The sequence below is a fragment of the Aegilops tauschii genome, chromosome 3 (genome assembly GCF_002575655.3).
Source record: "Aegilops tauschii subsp. strangulata cultivar AL8/78 chromosome 3, Aet v6.0, whole genome shotgun sequence".
Classification (NCBI taxonomy): Eukaryota; Viridiplantae; Streptophyta; class Magnoliopsida; order Poales; family Poaceae; genus Aegilops; species Aegilops tauschii.
The window spans coordinates 477,681,354-477,701,290 of NC_053037.3; the positions used below are offsets into that span (position 1 = coordinate 477,681,354).

At 44.6% G+C, this 19,937-nt stretch overlaps 1 long non-coding RNA gene across 1 annotated transcript; it reads left to right on the plus strand.

Moving 5' to 3' along the window:
* Nucleotides 1–16,637: 16,637 nt before the first annotated feature.
* Nucleotides 16,638–19,100, plus strand: LOC120976853 (uncharacterized). Its single transcript, XR_005773432.3, has 2 exons — nt 16,638–16,982; nt 17,727–19,100. It is a non-coding gene; the product is annotated as an uncharacterized lncRNA (long non-coding RNA).
* The last annotated feature ends 837 nt before the right edge of the window (nt 19,101–19,937 follow it).

The window sequence follows — 19,937 nt, forward strand, 5'->3', positions numbered from 1 at the left end:
CGCACACATCAGCATGTGTGATTTCCAACAAGTCACTTGCCCGTTCCATTGTTCCAGAAAACGGGGTTTTAGTCATCTTGCCTATGAGGCATGGTTCGCATGTGTCAGGTGATTCAAAATCAAGTGGCTCCAAAAGTCCATTAGCATGGAGGTTCTTCATGCGCTTTACACCAATATGACCTAAGCGGCAGTGCCACAAGAAAGTGGTACCATCGTTATCAACTCTACATCTTTTGGCATCAATGTTATGAACATGTGTATCACTATGACCGAGATTCAATAAACCATTCACATTGGGCGCATGACCATAGAAGTTGTTACTCATGTAAACAGAATAACCATTATTCTCTGACTTAAATAAATAACCGTATTGCAATAAACATGATCCAATCATGTTCATGCTCAACGCAGACATCAATGCAAACAACATTTATCTAGGTTCAAAACTAATCCCGAAGGTAGAGGGAGCGTGCGATGGTGATCACATCAACCTTGGAACCACTTCCAACACACATCGTCACCTCGCCCTTAGCTAGTCTCCATTTATTCCGTAGCTTTTGTTTTGAGTTACCAATATTAGCAACTGAATCGGTATCTAATACCCATGTGCTACTAGGAGTACTAGTAAGGTACACATCAATAACACATATATCAAATATACTTTTGTTGAAGTTTTCAGCCTTCTTATCTACCAAGTATTTGAGGCAGTTCCGCTATCAGTGACCGTTCCCCTAATAGAAGCACTTCGTCTTGGGTTTGAGTTCTTGGGTTTCTTCACTAGAGCGGCAACTGGCTTACCATTCCTGAAGTTTCCCTTCTTGCCCTTGCCCTTCTTGAAATCAATGGTCTTGTTAACCATCAACACTTGATGCTCCTTCTTGATTTCTACCTTCATGGCCTTAAGCACGATGAACAGCTCCGGGATCATCTTCCCTTGCATGTTATAGTTCATCACAAAACTCTAGTAGCTTGGTGATGGTGACTGGAGAACTTTGTCAATCACTCTCTTATCTGGAAGATTAACTCCCACTTGATTCAAGCGATTGAAGTGCCCAGACATTCTGAGCACAAGCTCATTGGCCTAACTATTCTCCTCCATCTTGTAGGCAAAGATCTTGTCAAAGGTCTCAAACCTCTCAACATGGGCATGAGCCTAAAATACCAATTTCAGCTCTTGGAACATCTCATATGTTCCATGGCGTTCAAAACGCCTTTGGAGCCCCGACTCTCAGCCGTAAAGCATGGCGCACTAAACTATCAGGTAGTCATCAAGACGTGTCTGCCAGATGTTCACAACATCCACAGACGACGCCAGAGGGGTTGGCACACCGAGCGGTGCATCAAGGACAGAAGCCTTCGTGTAGCAGTGAGGACAATCCTCAGACAACGGCCTAGTCCACACAATTGCTTACAATATCTTTCAGCTTAGTCTTTCTCTAGGAACGTATTAAAACAAGGAGCTAAAGCGCGAGCTATTAATCCACAACATAATTTGCAAAGACAATTTAGACTATGTTCATGATAATTAAGTTCATTCAATCAAATTATTTAATGAACTCCCACTCAGATAGACATCCCTCTAGTCATCTAAGTGATACATGATCCGAATCGACTAGGCCGTGTCCGATCATCACGTGAGATGGACTAGTCATCAACGGTGAACATCTCCATGTTGATCGCATCTACTATACGACTCATGTTCGACCTTTCGGTATCTTGTGTTCCGAGGCCATGTCTGTACATGCTAGGCTCGTCAAGTCAACCTAAGTGTTTCGCATGTGTAAATCTGGCTTACACACGTTGTATACAAACGTTAGAATCTATCACACCCGATCATCATGTGGTGCTTCGAAACAACGAACCTTCGCAACGGTGCACACTTAGGGGGGAGCACTTTTCTTGAAATTTTAGTGAGGGATCATCTTATTTTATGCTACCGTCGTTCTAAGCAAATAAGATGTAAACATGACAACATCACAAGCAAATCATAAAGTGACATGATATGGCCAATATCATCTTGCGCCTTTGATCTCCATCTTCGAGGCGCGGCATGATCACCTTCGTCACCGGCATGACACCATGATCTCCATCATCGTGTCTTCAAGAAGTTGTCTCGCCAACTATTACTTCTACTACTATGGCTAACAGTTAGCAATAAAGTAAAGTAATTACATGGCGTTTTCATTGACACGCAGGTCATACAATGAATTAAGACAACTCCTATGGCTCCTGCCGGTTGTCATACTCATCGACATGCAAGTCGTGATTCCTATTACAAGAACATGATCAATCTCATACATCACATATATAATTCATCACATCCTTTTGGCCATATCACATCACATAGCATACCCTGCAAAAACAAGTTAGACGTCCTCTAATTGTTGTTGCATGTTTTACGTGGCTTCTATGGGTTTCTAGGAAGAATGTTTCTTACCTACGCAAAAGCTACAACAGTGATATGCCAATTGCTATTTACCCTTCATAAGGACCCTCTTCATCAAATCCGATCCGACTAAAGTGGGAGAGACAGACACCCGCTAGCCACCTTATGCATCAAGTGCATGTCAGTCGGTGGAACCAGTCTCACGTAAGCGTACGTGTAAGGTCGGTCCGGGCCGCTTCATCCCATAATGCCTCAGAATCAAGATAAGACTAGTAACGGCAAGCAAATTGACCTAATCATCGCCCACAACTACTTTGTGTTCTACTCGTGCATAGAATCTACACATAGACCTAGCTCATGATGCCACTGTTGGGAAACGTAGTAATAATTCAAAAATTTCCTACGTGTCACCAAGATCAATCTAGGAGATGCTAGCAACAAGAGAGAGGGAGTGCATCTTCATACCCTTGAAGATCGCTAAGCGGAAGTGTTACAAGAACGCGGTTGATGGAGTCGTACTCGCGGCGATTCAAATCGCGGAAGATCCAATCCAAGTGCCGAACGGATGGCACCTCCGCGTTCAACACACGTATAGCCAGGGGATGTCTCCTCCTTCTTGATCCAGCAAGGGGAGAGAAGAAGTTGAGGGAGAGATCTGGCAGCACAACGGCATGGTGGTGGAGCTTGCGGTTCTCCTGCAGGGCTTCGCCAAGCACTACGGAGGAGGAGGAAGTGTTGGAGGAGGGAGGGGCTGCGCTAAGGGAAGGGGTTGCGGCTGCCCTCTCTCTCCCTCACTATATATAGGGGGAAGGGGGAAGGAGTAGGCGCTCTAGGGTTTCCCTAGGGGAGGGGCGGCGGCCACAAGGGAAACCCTAGATGGGTTTGGGCGCCCCCACCCCTAGGAAACTTGCCCCCCCCCAAGCCGGGAGGGGCGGCTGCCCTAGGGGAGGCGCCCCCACCTCGCCAGATTACGTGAGATGGGGTGGGAGGGGCGCACAGCCCCTAAGTGGGCTGGTGTGCCCCCTCCCCTTGGCCCATAAGGCCCCCCAACGCTTGCCGGGGCCTCCGAAACTCCTTTCGGTCACGCTGGTCGTCACCCGGTACTCAGAACAATTCCTGACTCCAATACCCTTCATCCAATATATCGATCTTCACCTCCGGACCATTCCGGAGTTCCTCGTCATGTCCGGGATCTCATCTGGGACTCCGAACAACCTTCGGTAACCACATACTATTCCCATTACAACTCTAGCGTCACCGAACGTTAAGTGTGTAGACCCTATGGGATCGGGAACCATGCAGACATGACCGAGACACCTCTCCGGTCAATAACCAATAGTGGGATCTGGATACCCATATTGGCTCCCACATGTTCCACGATGATCTCATCGGATGAACCACGATGTCGGGGATTCAATCAATCTTGTATACAATTTCGTTTGTCCATCGGTATGTTACTTGCCCGAGATTCGATCGTCGGTATCCCCATACCTCGTTCAGTCTCGTTACCGGCAAGTCTCTTTACTCGTTCCGTAACGCATGATCCCATGACTAACTCCTTAGTCACAGTGATCTCATTATGATGATGCATTACCGAGTGGGCCCAGAGATACATCTCCGTCATACGGAGTGACAAATCCCAGTCTCGATTCGTGCCAACCCAACAGACACTTTTGGAGATACCTGTAGTGCACCTTTATAGCCACCCAGTTACGTTGTGACGTTTGGTACACCCAAAACATTCCTACGGTATCCGGGAGTTGCACAATCTCATGGTCTAAGGAAATGATACTTGACATTAGAAAAGCTCTTAGCAAACGAACTACACGATCTTGTGCTATGCTTAGGATTGGGTCTTGTCCGTCACATCATTCTCCTAATGATGTGATCTCGTTATCAATGACATCCAATGTCCATGGTCAGGAAACCACAACCATCTATTGATCAACGAGATAGTCAACTAGAGGTACTAGGGACATATTACGGTCTATGTATTCACACATGTATTACGGTTTCCGGTTAATAGAATTATAGCATGAACAACAGAAAATTATCATGAACAAGGAAAGATAATAATAACCATTTTATTGTTGCCTCTAGGGCATATTTCCAACAGAGGGCACCGTAGGACAGGACCATAAATAAAATATACAATCATACCAACCAAGATCATGATTAACCCATAGGACAAAATGGATCTACACAAACATCATAGGATAGCCAAATATCATTGGGAAATAATATATGGAGTTGAGCAACATGTTTAAGTAGAGATTACAGCGGTGAGAAGGGGTGTTACACCGATGCATAGAGGGGGAGAGAGTTGGTATTGACGTTAGCAAGATTGTTGATGTAGATCGCCGTCATGATCCTTGCCCTGGCGGCACTCCGGCGCCACCGGGAGAGAGGGGGAGAGAGCCCCCCTCCTTCTTCTTCTTCCTTGGCCTCCCCCTAGATGGGAGGAGAGTTCCCCCTCTGGTCCATGGCATCCATGGCGGCGGAGGGGAGGGAGCCCCTCCGAGATTGGATCTCCCTCTCTGTTCTCTTCTGTTTCGTGTTCCCCAGATCTAGCAGAAAACCATTTCTTATATTCCCGGAGATCCGTAACTCCGATTGCGCTGAGATTTTAACACGATTTTTCCGTATATAAGCTTCCTTGCGCCCGAATTAGAGCTCCACGACGTATGAGGTGAGCACAACCCACCACCACGCGCCTGGCTCCTAGAGCGCGCCCTGGTATCTTGTGGGCTGTGTGGGCCTCCGTTTGCATTGATTCCAAGTCGCAAAAATCACATATATTCCAAAATAATTCTAAATGATTACGTGACAGACATCCCTCGAGTCATCTAAATGATTACGTGATCCAAATCAACTAAACCATGTCCGATCATCACGTGAGATGCAGTAGTCTTCATGGTGAACATCTCTATGCTGATCATATCTACTATATGATTCACGTTCGACCTTTCAGTCTCCAGTGTTCCGAGGCCATGTCTGTACATGCTAGGCTTGTCAAGTTTAACCCGAGTATCCTGCACGTGCAAAACTGTCTTGCACCCGTTGTATATGAACGTAGAGCTTATCACACCCGATCATCGCGTGGTGTCTCGACACGACGAACTGTCGCAACAGTGCATACTCAGGGAGAACACTTATACCTTGAAATTTTAGTGAGGGATTATCTTATAATGCTACCGCCGTACTTAGCAAAATAAGATGCATAAAAGATAAACATCACATGCAATCTAAATATGTGACATGATATGGCCATCATCATCTTGTGCCTTTGATCTCCATCTCCAAAGCACCGTCATGATTTCCGTCGTCACCGGCTTGACACCTTGATCTCCGTCGTAGCGTCGTTGTCGTCTCGCCAATATTGCTTCTACAACTATCGCTAACACATAGTGATAAAGTAAAGCAATTACATGATAATTGCATTTCATACAATAAAGCGACAACCATAAGGCTCCTGCCAGTTGCCGATAACTTTTACAAAACATGATCATCTCATACAATAACGTATATCACATCATGTCTTGACCATATCACATCACAACATGCCCTGCAAAAACAAGTTAGACGTCCTCTACTTTGTTGTTGCAAGTTTTACATGGCTGCTACGGGCTTCTAGTAAGAACCGTTCTTACCTACGCATCAAAACCACAACGATCTTTCGTCAAGTTTATTGTTTTAACCTTCAACAAGGACCGGCCGTAGTCAAATTTGATTCAACTAAAGTTGGAGAAACAAACACTGGCCAGCCACCTTTATGCAAAACATGTTGCATGTCTGTCGGTGGAACCGGTCTCATGAACGTGGTCATGTAAGGTTGGTCTGGGCCACTTCATCCAACAATACCGCGGAATCAAAATAAGACATTGGTTGTAAGCAGTATGACTATGATCGCCCACAACTCTTTGTATTCTACTCGTGCATATCATCTAAGCATAGACCTGGCTCGGATGCCACTGTTGGGGAACATAGCATGCAATTTCAAAAAAAATCCTACGATCACGCAAGATCTATCTAGGAGATGCATAGCAAGGAGAGGGGGAGAGTGTGTTCACGTACCCTCATAGACCGAAAGCGGAAGCGTTAGCTTAACGCGGTTGATGTAGTCGAACGTCTTCGCGATCCAACCGATCAAGCACAGAACGTACGGCACCTCCGAGTTCTGCACACGTTCAGCTCGATGACGTCCCTCGAACTCTTGATCCAGCAAAGTGTCAAGGGAGAGTTTCGTCAGCACGATGGCATGGTGATGTGATCCGCGCAGGGTTTCGCCTAAGCACTACGACAATATGACCGGAGGAGTAAACTGTGAAGGGGGCACCGCACATGGCTAAGAGAACAACTGATGTGCTTTGGGGTGTCCCCTGCCCCCGTATATAAAGGAGGAGAGGGAGGAGGCCGGCCAAGGGGCGCGCCATGGGGGGGACACACTAGGAATCCTAGTCCAAATCGGCCCCCCCTCCTTTCTTTCGGAGGGGGGAAAGGGAAGGTGAGGGAGAGGGAGAAGGAAAGGGGGTGTTGGGGAACGCAGTAATTTCAAAAAAATTCCTACGATCACGCAAGATCTATGTGATGCATAGCAACGAGTGGGAGAGTGTTGTCCATGTACCCTCGTAGACCGTAAGCGGAAGCGTTATGACAACGCGGTAGATGTAGTCGTATGTCTTCACGATCCGACCGATCCAAGTACCGAACGCACGGCACCTCCGAGTTCAGCACATGTTCAGCTCGATGATGTCCCTCGTACTGTTGATCCAGTTGAGACCGAGGGAGAGTTCCGTCAGCACGACGGCGTGGTGACGGTGATGATGAAGTTACCGACGCAGGGCTTCGCCTAAGCACTACGACGATATGACCGAGGTGAGTAACTGTGGAGGTGGACACCGCACACAGCTAAGAATTCAACTTGTGTGTCTATGGGGTGCCCCTGGCCACGTATATAAAGGATGGAGGGAGGAGGAGGCCGGCCCTCATAGGGCGCGCCCAAAGTGTGGAGTCCTACTAGGACTCCCTAGTCCTAGTACGATTCCACCTCCCACATGGAATAGGAAAAAGGGAAGGCAGAAGGAGAAGGAAGGAAGGGGGCGCCCCATTTCCCTAGTCCAATTCGGACCAGTCCATGGGGAAGGGGTGGGGCCACCCTTGAGGCCTCTCTCTCATTTCCCGTATGGCCCATTAAGGCCCAATACGAATTCCCGTAACTCTCTGGTACTCCAAAAAATACCCGAATCACTCGGAACCTTTCCGATGTCTGAATATAGCCTTCCAATATATCGATTTTTACGTCTCGACCATTTCGAGACTCCTCGTCATGTCCATGATCTCATCCGGGACTCCAAACTATCTTCGGTCATCAAATCACATAACTCTTTAATACAAATCGTCATCAAACGTTAAGCGTGCGGACCCTACGGGTTTGAGAACTATGTAGACATGACCGAGACACATCTCGAGTCAATAACCAATAGCGGAACCTGGATGCTCATATTGGCTCCCACATATTCTACAAAGATCTTTATCGGTCAAACTGCATAACAACATACGTTGTTCCCTATGTCATCGGTATGTTACTTGCTCGAGATTCGATCGTCGGTATCTCAATACCTAGTTCAATATCGTTACCGGCAAGTCTCTTTACTCGTTCCATAATGCATCATCCCATAGCTAACTCATTAGTCACATTGCTTGCAAGGCTTATAGTGATGTGCATTACCGAGAGGGCCCAGAGATACCTCTCCAACAATCGGAGTGACAAATCCTAATCTCGATCTATGCCAACTCAACAAGTACCATCGGAGACACCTGTAGAGCACCTTTATGATCACCCAGTTACGTTGTGACATTTGGTAGCACACAAAGTGTTCCTCAGGTATTCGGGAGTTGCATAATCTCATAGTCATAGGAACATGTATAAGTCATGAAGAAAGTAATAGCAACAAACTATACGATCATAGTGCTAAGCTAACGGATGGGTCATGTCAATCACATCATTCTCTAATGATGTGATCCCGTTCATCAAATGACAACTCATGTCAATGGCTAGGAAACTTAACCATCTTTGATCAACGAGCTAGTCAAGTAGAGGCATACTAGTGACACTATGTTTGTCTATGTATTCACACATGTACTAAGTTTCCGGTTAATACAATTTTAGCAAGAATAATAAACATTTATCATGAAATAATGAATAATAACTTTATTATTGCATCTAGGGCATATTTCCTTCAGTCTCCCACTTGCACTAGAGTTAATAATCTAGTTCACATCGCCATGTGATTTAACACCAATAGTTCACATCACCATGTGATTAACGCCCATAGTTCACATCGTCATGTGACCAATACCCAAAGGGTTTACTAGAGTCAATAATCTAGTTCACATCGCTATGTGATTAACACCCATAGAGTACTATGGTGTGATCATGTTTTGCTTGTGAGAGAAGTATAGTCAACGGGTCTGCCACATTCAGAGTCGTATGTATTTTCCAAATATTCTATGTCTACAATGCTCTGCAGGGAGATACTCTAGCTAAATGCTCCCACTTTCAATATGTATCCAGATCGAGACTCAGAGTCATCCAGATCGGTGTCAAAGCTTGCATCGACATAACTCTTTACGACGAACTCTTTATTACCTCCATAATCGAGAAATATTTCCTTAGTCCTCTAAGGATAATTTTGACCGCTGTTCAGTGATCTACTCCTAGATAAAAATTGTACTCCCTTGCCAAACTCAGGGCAGGGTATACAATAGGTCTGGTACACAGCAGGGCATACTTTATGGAACCTATGGCTGAGGCATAGGGAATGACTTTCATTCTCTCTCTATCTTCTGTCGTGGTCGGGCATTGAGTCTTACTCCACTTCACACCTTGCAACACAGGCAAGAACTCTTTCTTTGACTGTTCCATTTTGAACTACTTCAAAAACTTATCAAGGTATGTACTTATTGGAAAAATTATCAAGCATCTTGATCTATCTCTATAGATCTTGATGCTCAATATGTAAGCAGCTTCACCGAGGTCTTTCTTTGAAAAACTCCTTTCAAACACTCCTTTATGCTTTCCAGAAAATTCTACATCATTTCCGATCGACAATATGTCATTCACATATACTTATCAGAAAGGCTGTAGTGCTCCCACTCACTTTCTTGTAAATACATGCTTCACCGCAAGTCTGTATAAAAATATATGCTTTGATCAACTCATCAAAGCGTATATTCCAACTCCGAGATGCTTGCACCAGTCCATAGATGGATCGCTGGAGCTTGCACACTTTGTTAGCACCTTTAGGATTGACAAAACCTTCTTGTTGTATCATATACAACTCTTCTTTAAGAAATCCATTAAGGAATGCAGTTTTGACATCCATTTGCCAGATTTCATCAAATGTGGCAATTGCAAACATGATTCGGACAGACTTAAGCATCGCTGCGAGTGAGAAAATCTCATCGTAGTCAACACCTTGAACTTGTCGAAAACATTTTTGCGACAATTCGAGCTTTGTAGATAGTAACACTACTATCAACGTATGTCTTCCTCTTGAAGATCCATTTATTCTCAATGGCTTGCCGATCATCGGGCAAGTCAATCAAATTCCATACTTTGTTCTCATGCATGGATCCCATCTCAGATTTCATGGCCTTAAACCATTTTGTGGAATCTGGGCTCATCATCACTTCCTCATAGTTCGTAGGTTCGTCATGGTCAAGTAACATGACCTCCAGAACAGGATTACCGTACCACTCTGGTGCGGACCGTACTCTGGTTGACCTACGAGGTTCGGTAGTAACTTGATCTGAAGTTTCATGACCATCATCATTAATCTTCCTCACTAATTGGTGTAGGCATCACTAGAGCTGATTTCAGTGATGAGCTACTTTTCAATTCGAGAGAAGGTACAATTACCTCATCAAGTTCTACTTTCCTCCCACTCACTTCTTTCGAGAGTAACTCCTTCTCTAGAAAGGATCCATTCTCAGCAACGAATAACTTGCCTTTCGATCTGTGATAGAAGGTGTACCCAACAGTTTCTTTTGGGTATCCTATGAAGATTTACTTCTCCGATTTGGGTTCGAGCTTATCATGTTGGAACTTTTTCACATAAGCATCGCAGTCTCAAACTTTAAGAAACGACAGCTTAGGTTTCTCGGCAAACCACAGTTCATACGATGTCATCTCCACGGATTTAAATGGTGCCCTATTTAACATGAATGTAGTTGTCTCTAATGCATAACCCCAAAACGATAGTGGTAGATCGGTAAGAGACATCATAGATCGCACCATATCTAATAAAGTATGATTACGACGTTCGGACACACCATTACACTGTGGTGTTCCAGGTGGCGTGAGTATCTGAAACTATTCCACATTGTTTTAATTGAAGGCAAAAATCGTTAACTCAAATATTTTACCTCTGCGATCATATCGTAGAAACTTTTATTTTCTTGTTACGATGATTCTCTACTTCACTCTGAAATTCTTTGAACTTTTCAAATGTTTCAGACTTGTGTTTCATCAAGTAGATATACCCATATCTACTCAAAACATCTGTGAAGGTCAGAAAATAACGATACCCGCCGCGAGCCTCAACACTCATCGGACCGCATACATCAGTATGTATTATTTCCAATAAGTCAGTTGCTCGCTCCATTGTTCCGGAGAACGGAGTCTTAGTCATCTTGCCCATGAGGCATTGTTTGTAAGCATCAAGTGATTTATAATTACGTGATTCCAAAAGCCCATCAGCATGGAGTTTCTTCATGCACTTTACACCAATATGACCTAAATGGCAGTGCCACAAATAAGTTGCACTATCATTATTAACTTTGCATCTTTTGGCTTCAATATTATGAATATGTGTATCACTACGATCGCGATTCAATAAACCATTTATATTGAGTGTATGACCGTAGAAGGTTTTATTCATGTAAATAGAACAACAATTATTCTTTGACTTAAATGAATAACCGTATTGCAATAAACATGATCCAATCATATTCATGCTCAACGCAAACACCAAATAACATTTATTTTAGGTTCAACACTAATCCCGAAGGTAAAGGGAGTGTGCGATGGTGATCTTATCAACCTTGGAATCACTTCGAACACACATCATCACCTCGCCCTTAACTAGTCTCTGTTTATTTTGCAACTCCTGTTTCGAGTTACTACTCTTAGCAACTGAACTAGTATCAAATACTGAGGGGTTGCTATAAATACTAGTAAAGTACACATTAATAACATGTATATCAAATATAATTTTGTTCACTTTGCCATCCTTCTTATCCGCCAAATTCTTGGGGTAGTTCCGCTTCCAGTGGCCAATCCCTTTGAAGTAGAAGCACTTAGTCTCAGGCTTAGGTCAAGACTTGGGCTTCTTCACTTGAGCAGCAATTTGCTTGCCGTTCTTCTTGAAGTTCCCCTTCTTCCCTTTGCCCTTTTTCTTGAAACTAGTGGTCTTGTCAACCATCAACACTTGATGTTTTCTTGATTTCTACCTTCGCCGATTTTAACATCGTGAAGAGCTTGGGAATTGTTTTCATCATCCCTTGCATATTATAGTTCATCACGAAGTTCTAGTAACTTGGTGATAGTGACTAGAGAACTTTGTCAATTACTATCTTATCTGGAAGATTAACTCCCACTTGATTCAAGCAATTGTAGTAGCCAGACAATCTGAGCACATGCTCACTGGTTGAGCTATTCTCCTCCATCTTGTAGGCAAAGTACTGTCAAAGGTCTCATACCTTTCGACATGGGCATGAGTCTGAAATACTAATTTCAACTCTTGGAACATCTCATATGCTCCGTGGCGTTCAAAACGTCTTTGAAGCCCCGATTCTAAGCCGTAAAGCATGGTGCACTAAACTATCAAGTAGTCATCATATCGAGCTTGCCAAACGTTCATAACATCTGTATCCGCTCCTGCAATCGGTACGTCACCTAGCGGTGCATCAAGGACATAATTCTTCTGTGCAGCAATGAGGATAATCCTCAGATCACGGATCCAATCCGCATCATTGCTACTACATCTTTCAACTTATATTTCTCTAGGAACATATAAAATTAAACGGGGAGCAATATCGCGAGCTATTGATCTACAACATAGATATGCTAATACTACTAGGACTAAGTTCATGATAAATTAAAGTTCAATTAATCATATTACTTAAGAACTCACACTTAGATAGACATCCCTCTAATCATCTAAGTGAGCACATGACCCGTAACAACTAAACCATGTCCGATCATCACATGAGATGGAGTAGTTTTCAATGGTGAACATCACTATGTTGATCATATCTACTATATGATTCACGCTCGACCTTTCGGTCTCAGTGTTCCGAGGCCATATCTGCATATGCTAGGCTCGTCAAGTTTAACCCGAGTATTCTGCGTGTGCAAGGCTTGCACCCGTTGTATGTGAACGTAGAGCTTATCACACCCGATCATCACGTGGTGTCTCAGCACGACGAACTTTCGCACCGGTGCATACTCAGGGAGAACACTTATACCTTGAAATTTAGTGAGAGATCATCTTATAATGCTACCGTCAATCAAAGCAAAATAAGATGCATAAAGGATAAACATCACATGCAATCAATATAAGTGATATGATATGGCCATCATCATCTTGTGCCTTTGATCTCCATCTCCAAAGCACCATCATGATCACCATCGTCACCGGCGCGACACCTTGATCTCCATCGTAGCATCGTTGTCGTCTCGCCAACTATTGTTTCTATGACTATCGCTACCGCTTAGTGATAAAGTAAACATAATTACAGGGCGATTGCATTGCATACAATAAAGCGACAACCATATGGCTCCTGCCAGTTGCCGATAACTTTGTTACAAAACATGACCATCTCATATAATAAAATTTAGCATCATGTCTTGACCATATCACATCACAACATGCCCTGCAAAAACAAGTTAGACGTCCTCTACTTTGTTGTTGTAAGTTTTACGTGGCTGCTACGGGCTGAGCAAGAACCGTTCTTACCTACGCATCAAAACCACAACAATTTTTCGTCAAGTATGTGTTGTTTTAACCTTCAACAAGGACCGGGCGTAGCCACACTCGATTCAACTAAAGTTGGAGAAACTGACACCCGCCAGCCACCTGTGTGCGAAGCACGTCGGTAGAACCAGTCTCGCGTAAGCGTACGCGTAATGTCGGTCTGGGCCGCTTCATCCAACAATACCACTGAATCAAAGTATGACATGCTGGTAAGCAGTATGACTATTATCGCCCACAACTCATTTGTGTTCTACTCGTGCATATAACATCTACGCATAAACCTTGCTCTGATACCACTGTTGGGGAACGCAGTAATTTCAAAAAAATTCCTACGATCACGCAAGATCTATGTGATGCATAGCAACGAGCAGGAGAGTGTTGTCCACGTACCCTCGTAGACCGTAAGCGGAAGCGTTATGACAACGCGGTTGATGTAGTCGTACGTCTTCACGATCCGACCGATCCAAGTACCATATGCGCGGCACCTCCGAGTTCAGCACACGTTCAGCTCGATGACGTCCCTCGTACTCTTGATCCAGTTGAGGCCGAGGGAGAGTTCCGTCAGCACGATGGCATGGTGACGGTGATGATGAAGTTACCGACACAGGGCTTCGCCTAAGCACACGACGATATGACCGAGGTGTGTAACTGTGGAGGGGGGCACCGCACACGGCTAAGAAATCAACTTGTGTGTCTATGGGGTGCCCCCTGGCCACGTATATAAAGGATGGAGGGAGGAGGAGGCCGGACCTCATAGGGCGCGCCCAAAGTGTGGAGTCCTACTAGGACTCCCTAGTCCTAGTAGGATTCCACCTCCCACATGGAATAGGAAAAAGGGAAGGGAGAAGGAGAAGGAAGGAAGGAAGGGGGCGCCCCCTTTCCCTAGTCCAATTCGGACCAGTCCATGGGGAAGGGGTGCGGCCACCCTTGAGGCCTTTCTCTCCTTTCCCGTATGGCCCATTAAGGCCCAATACGAATTCCCGTAACTCTCCGGTACTCCGAAAAATACCCGAATCACTCGGAACCTTTCCGATGTCCGAATATAGCCTTCCAATATATCGATATTTACGTCTCGACCATTTCGAGACTCCTCGTGATGTCCATGATCTCATCCGGGACTCCGAACTATCTTCGGTCATCAAATCACATAACACTTTAATACAAATCATCATCAAACGTTAAGCGTGTGGACCCTACGGGTTCGAGAACTATGTAGACATGACCGAGACACATCTCGAGTCAATAACCAGTAGTGGAACCTAGATGCTCATATTGGCTCCCACATATTCTACGAAGATCTTTATCGGTCAAACCGCATAACAACATACGTTGTTCCCTTTATCATCGGTATGTTACTTGCCCGAGATTCCATCGTCGGTATCTCAATACCTAGTTCAATCTTGTTACCGGCAAGTCTCTTTACTCGTTCCTTCATACATCATCCCGCAACTAACTCATTAGTCACATTGCTTGCAAGGCTTATAGTGATGTGCATTACCGAGAGAGCCCAGAGATACCTCTCTGACAATCGGAGTGACAAATCCTAATCTCGATCTATGCCAACTCAACAAATACCATCGGATACACATGTAGACCACCTTTATGATCACCCGGTTACGTTGTGACGTTTGGTAGCACACAAAGTGTTCCTCAGGTATTCGGGAGTTGCATAATCTCATAGTCATAGGAACATGTATAAGTCATGAAGAAAGTAATAGCAACAAACCATACGATCATAGCGCTAAGCTAACAGATGGGTCATGTCAATCACATCATTCTCTAATGATGTGATCCCGTTCATCAAATGAAAACTCATGTCAATGGCTAGGAAACTTAACCATATTTGATCAACGAGCTAGTCAAGTAGAGGCATACTAGTGACATTATGTTTGTCTATGTATTCACACATGTACTAAGTTTCCGGTTAATACAATTCTAGCATGAATATTAAACATTTATCATGAAATAAGGAAATAAATAATAACTTTATTATTGCCTCTAGGGCATATTTCCTTCAGGGGGGCAACGCCCCCTTCCCCTTGTCCAATTCGGACAACCCATGGGGGGGCACCCCTTGCGGGCTCCCCTCTCTCTCCTATGGCCCATGTAGGCCCATTACTTTCCCCGGGGGGTTCCGGTAACCCCTTGGTACTCTAATAAATATCTGAAACATCCCGAAACCATTCCGGTGTCCGAATACTATCGTCCAATATATCAATCTTTACTTCTCGGCCATTTAGAGACTCCTCGTCATGTCCATGATCTTATCCGGGACTCCGAACAATCTTCGGTCACCAAAACACATAACTCATAATACAAATCATCATCGAACGTTAAGCATGCGCACCCTACGGGTTCGAGAACTATGTAGACATGACCGAGACACATCTCCGATCAATAACCAACAACGGAACCTGGATGCTCATATTGGTTCATACATATTCTACAAAGATCTTTATCGGTCAAACCGCAATGAAAACATACGTCATTCCCTTTGTCATCGGTATGTTACTTGCCTGAGATTTGATTGTCAGTATTTTCATACCTAGTTCAATCTCGTTACCGGCAAGTCTCTTTACTCGTTCCGTAATGCATCATCCCGCAACTAACTCATTAGTCACATTGCTTGCAATGCTTATCGTGATGTGCATTACCGAGAGGGCCTAGAGATACCTCTCCGATACTCGGAGTGACAAATCCTAATCTCGATCTATGCCAACCCAACAAACATCTTCGGAGACACCTGTAGAGCATCTTTATAATCACCCAGTTACGTTGTGACATTTAATAGCACACAAGGTGTTCCTCTGATATTCGGAGTTGCATAATCTCATAGTCAAAGGAATATGTATAAGTCATGAAGAAAGAAATAGCAATAAAACTTAACGATCATTATGGTAAGCTAACGGATGGGTCTTGTCCATCACATCATTGTCCTAATGATGTGATCCCGTTCATAGAATGACAACACATGTCTATGGTTAGGAAACTTAACCATCTTTGATTAAGGCATACTAGGGACACTTTATTTTGTCTATGTATTCACACATGTATCAAGTTTCCGGTTAATACAATTCTAGCATGAATAATAAATATTTGTCATGATATAAGAAAATATAAAATAACAACTTTATTATTGCCTCTAGTGCATATTTCCTTCACTCCTATCATTGCGCTTGTCGTGATGTGGGCTATCATTGCGTTGGCATTTGATGCGACGATTGCGATGGATGCGCTTGAAACAGCGAGATAGCGCATGCGTTTTCTAGCATTTACGGGAATACTTAAATGCATATCCTATTTGTTGCAGGGGAATAAATGCATACCTTTTTTGCATTTCCAGGGGAATAAATGCATACCTTTATAGGGAATAAATGCATACCATTGATGGCATGTGCTACTAGCTGGATATATGTTGCCCTCTATCGTCTAGTCTAGATCACAATCACAACACAAAACCAAGAGCGACCACCTGTGTTGGATGACCATGGCAAAGTATGCACATATGTCTTTCATCATTATGGTCCTTGTTCTACGCGCCAGCTTCCAAGCCCAAGGTATGAAACGCACCTCTGGTCACTAAATTTAAGTACACTGCACAAAATAGTTACAGAAACCGACTCGTTTGGCGACCTCAGCGCCTGGGCTCCCGCCGTCGATCTCGTCGGGTCCCCTCGCTTCCGTCGCCCTCGTCGGCGTCGTGAGGTGAGGGGGGCCCAGATCCACGGGTGGGCTGTGTATACAGAGTAGTTTGGTGGCTCTGTAGCTAGGATTTTGCTGTCGGGGTGGGCTCCTCGGCGTTGCACTTGGCTCCGGCCGGGCGGCGAGGGTGGCGGAGACGCCCGCGACTTGGTGTGCTTCGGGTGCTGCGTTGTCTCGTCGGCCTCGTCCATGGTGGCGGCTTCAGGTCAGCTGCTTGTGTGTGCTCCGAATCGAGCGCTTGATCTGGTTGGGCGCTCGCCGGCGTCATCCTTGGCTCTGGCTCGGGAGGTGATGGAAGAGCTCGGGGCGGGCTCCGTCGTCGGTGGCGGCCGCAGCTCAGATGCGTTTTCGTGGGGACGGCGCTTGGTTGGAGGCTGCGTCTCGTCGGCGTTTTGTTCTTGCGGGGCTCGATCCACCTCGAGCCCGTCTTCTGGGACAGGATCGATGGGCCATTGGCGTAGATTCCAAAATTTGCACGAAACCGAAAGTTCACTTACATGAAACGAAATGAAAATTTCATTGTCTATCTTTTTTATGGATGATCTCATAGAACGTTAGTAAAGTTTTTTCGTAATCATAAATAAATACTTGATATGCAGGACAACTAGGACCGACGGACACACACAACATCACCGAGTACATCCCGTTGGAGTTCACAAAGACTTTTTTCCAGACCCACGGAATACATCCCTCCGATACATCGATTGCGTTTAAAAGGTGTAGGCCGTACCCCTGCTGCCCAAAGGATCCCAAGAAACCATGTATTGAAGCACCAAGCTGTTGCTATCAGATAAACTGCAATGATCCTGGGCAACCACTTGGTACTTGTACTGAACGCGCGTTCTCCTGTAATTGTGACAATAGTTGCAAGTGATCAAGTGTTTCCCTTAAAAAAACTGTTTTTGTTTTCCCGCAAAAAAAAACTGTTTTTGTTTTCCCGCAAAAAAAACTGTTTTTAGTTAGCTATGAAGAAGCAAGATGGATTACATTGACCCAAAACCAGTCAAGCAGATAAGATAAAGTAGCAACCAAAACAAACAGATTTTAACGGCGACTCCGCTCTCTCCAAGCTCTGAATCCGGCGACTCCGCTCCCCCGCGGGCCTCATGTTCGTTGGGTAGTGGTTAGATTCGCCGGATCAGCTGCATAGTTCGTTTTGGCTATAGTCTAGGTTAGATTGGGTTTGACTGACCGTCATGGCTTCTCCGACAGCGATGGCGGTGGCCGTCAATAAGGGTGCCTCATATCTATCCCTCACGCTTTAGTCTTCACAGCAGTGGGTGACAGATCTGGAGGCTACGGTCTGCTCGCGCGTCATGTGTCGCCAGTGAGATCTTGGTGGTAGGGCTCGGTCGGCGAGGCGGCGGCAGAGTCCGAACTCTTGTCATTTGTCCATCGGGCTTGTCTCCGTCTTAGCGGTGTCTCCTCCAACACAGCTCGAGCGCATGGGAGGATGCTTAGGGGTGAATTGACCGATGTTGGATCCCTCCTCGGATGGTGGCAGCACGGGCGACCCCTGGGACATGGTGGCCTCGTATAAGGGTTTGTGGAAGACGGTGAGCAGATGCGATCTCCTCCTTCGACGGCATCGAGCGGAGTCGGCGGATCTACAATCCGACGAGCATGGGGATGTTCCCAGACCGGCGTGCTGCAGAGGTTCAGCCTTGTCGTTCTGTGGCGGGCTGCTCAATCGGTTCACAACGTTGCTTCAGCTATGATGCATCAGCGGATCTGGTTTGTGGGGTTGCTCGCTTTTCCTATTGCCGGCGGTGCTTCAGCAACGACTGTGGTCGGCACCGAGCGAAGATGACAATGGATGCAAGGGTCTCTTAGGACTGAGTTTTTACTTGTTTCTTTGGACGTCTTTTGTGCAATTGTACGGGGACACCTGTGTTCCTTGGTCTTTTTTATGAATTTTGTGTGTACATGTTGTTTATGCTATTTTCAATAAACACGTAGTTTTTCCTTAAAAACATGTCAAACTTACTTCAAATTTAAAATACGGTAAAAAATATAGATTGGAAGAAAGTTGAGAATTGACAAGAATTCATGAAAAAAGGTGTTATTTGAAGTCGGTTGTAAAGAAAGATTATTTGGGATGGTATGTTTCACTCTTCTGTGCTATGATTCTCTTTTTGAATGTTGGGATTGTAAAAGAATTCTGGGGATAGGAAATTTCAACGCATCGGGATGCCGATAACTGAACATGGGCTCAAATATACAATTTCACAAGAATCACAGAAAATAAAAAACACATGATTCATGAGAAATAGGATATTATAGTTGTCAATGGGCTCCCTTTGCTTTGCGTTGGTGTCCCCAGTTGTCAATGGTTGCTAACTTGTCCTGATGGTGGAGTAACGATATTCCTAATGCACATTGCAAATAGAAGAAGATATTTGTAACAGAAAATATATGGATACCTCTCTTGTATAGCTTTCTATAGTTTTCATTCTTTTTTCTTTCTTCCTCATCTTGAGAAACCCTTTGTATGTGTGCTCTATTTTTTAATAAAATGCTGTGGGGTGTAAGCCCTGTAGTCTTCAAGGTAAAAAAAAAAACAGAAAATATATGGAGGGGCCTTTCCCTCCCATATCCACTGGCACGAATCTTCTAGCCACTCATTTGTGATACATATAGATGCATTGACCATGCGACTAGAGCTTTTTTCTTTTGGATTTTTATCATTTATGCACTAGTTATGTTCCACTACTCAGTTTGGCTATTAGAAGTTACAACTGCTAAAAAATGCCATCGTTCCGTGAGATACTTGCTAAAAAATGCCATCGTTTTATTAGATGTTTGCTCAA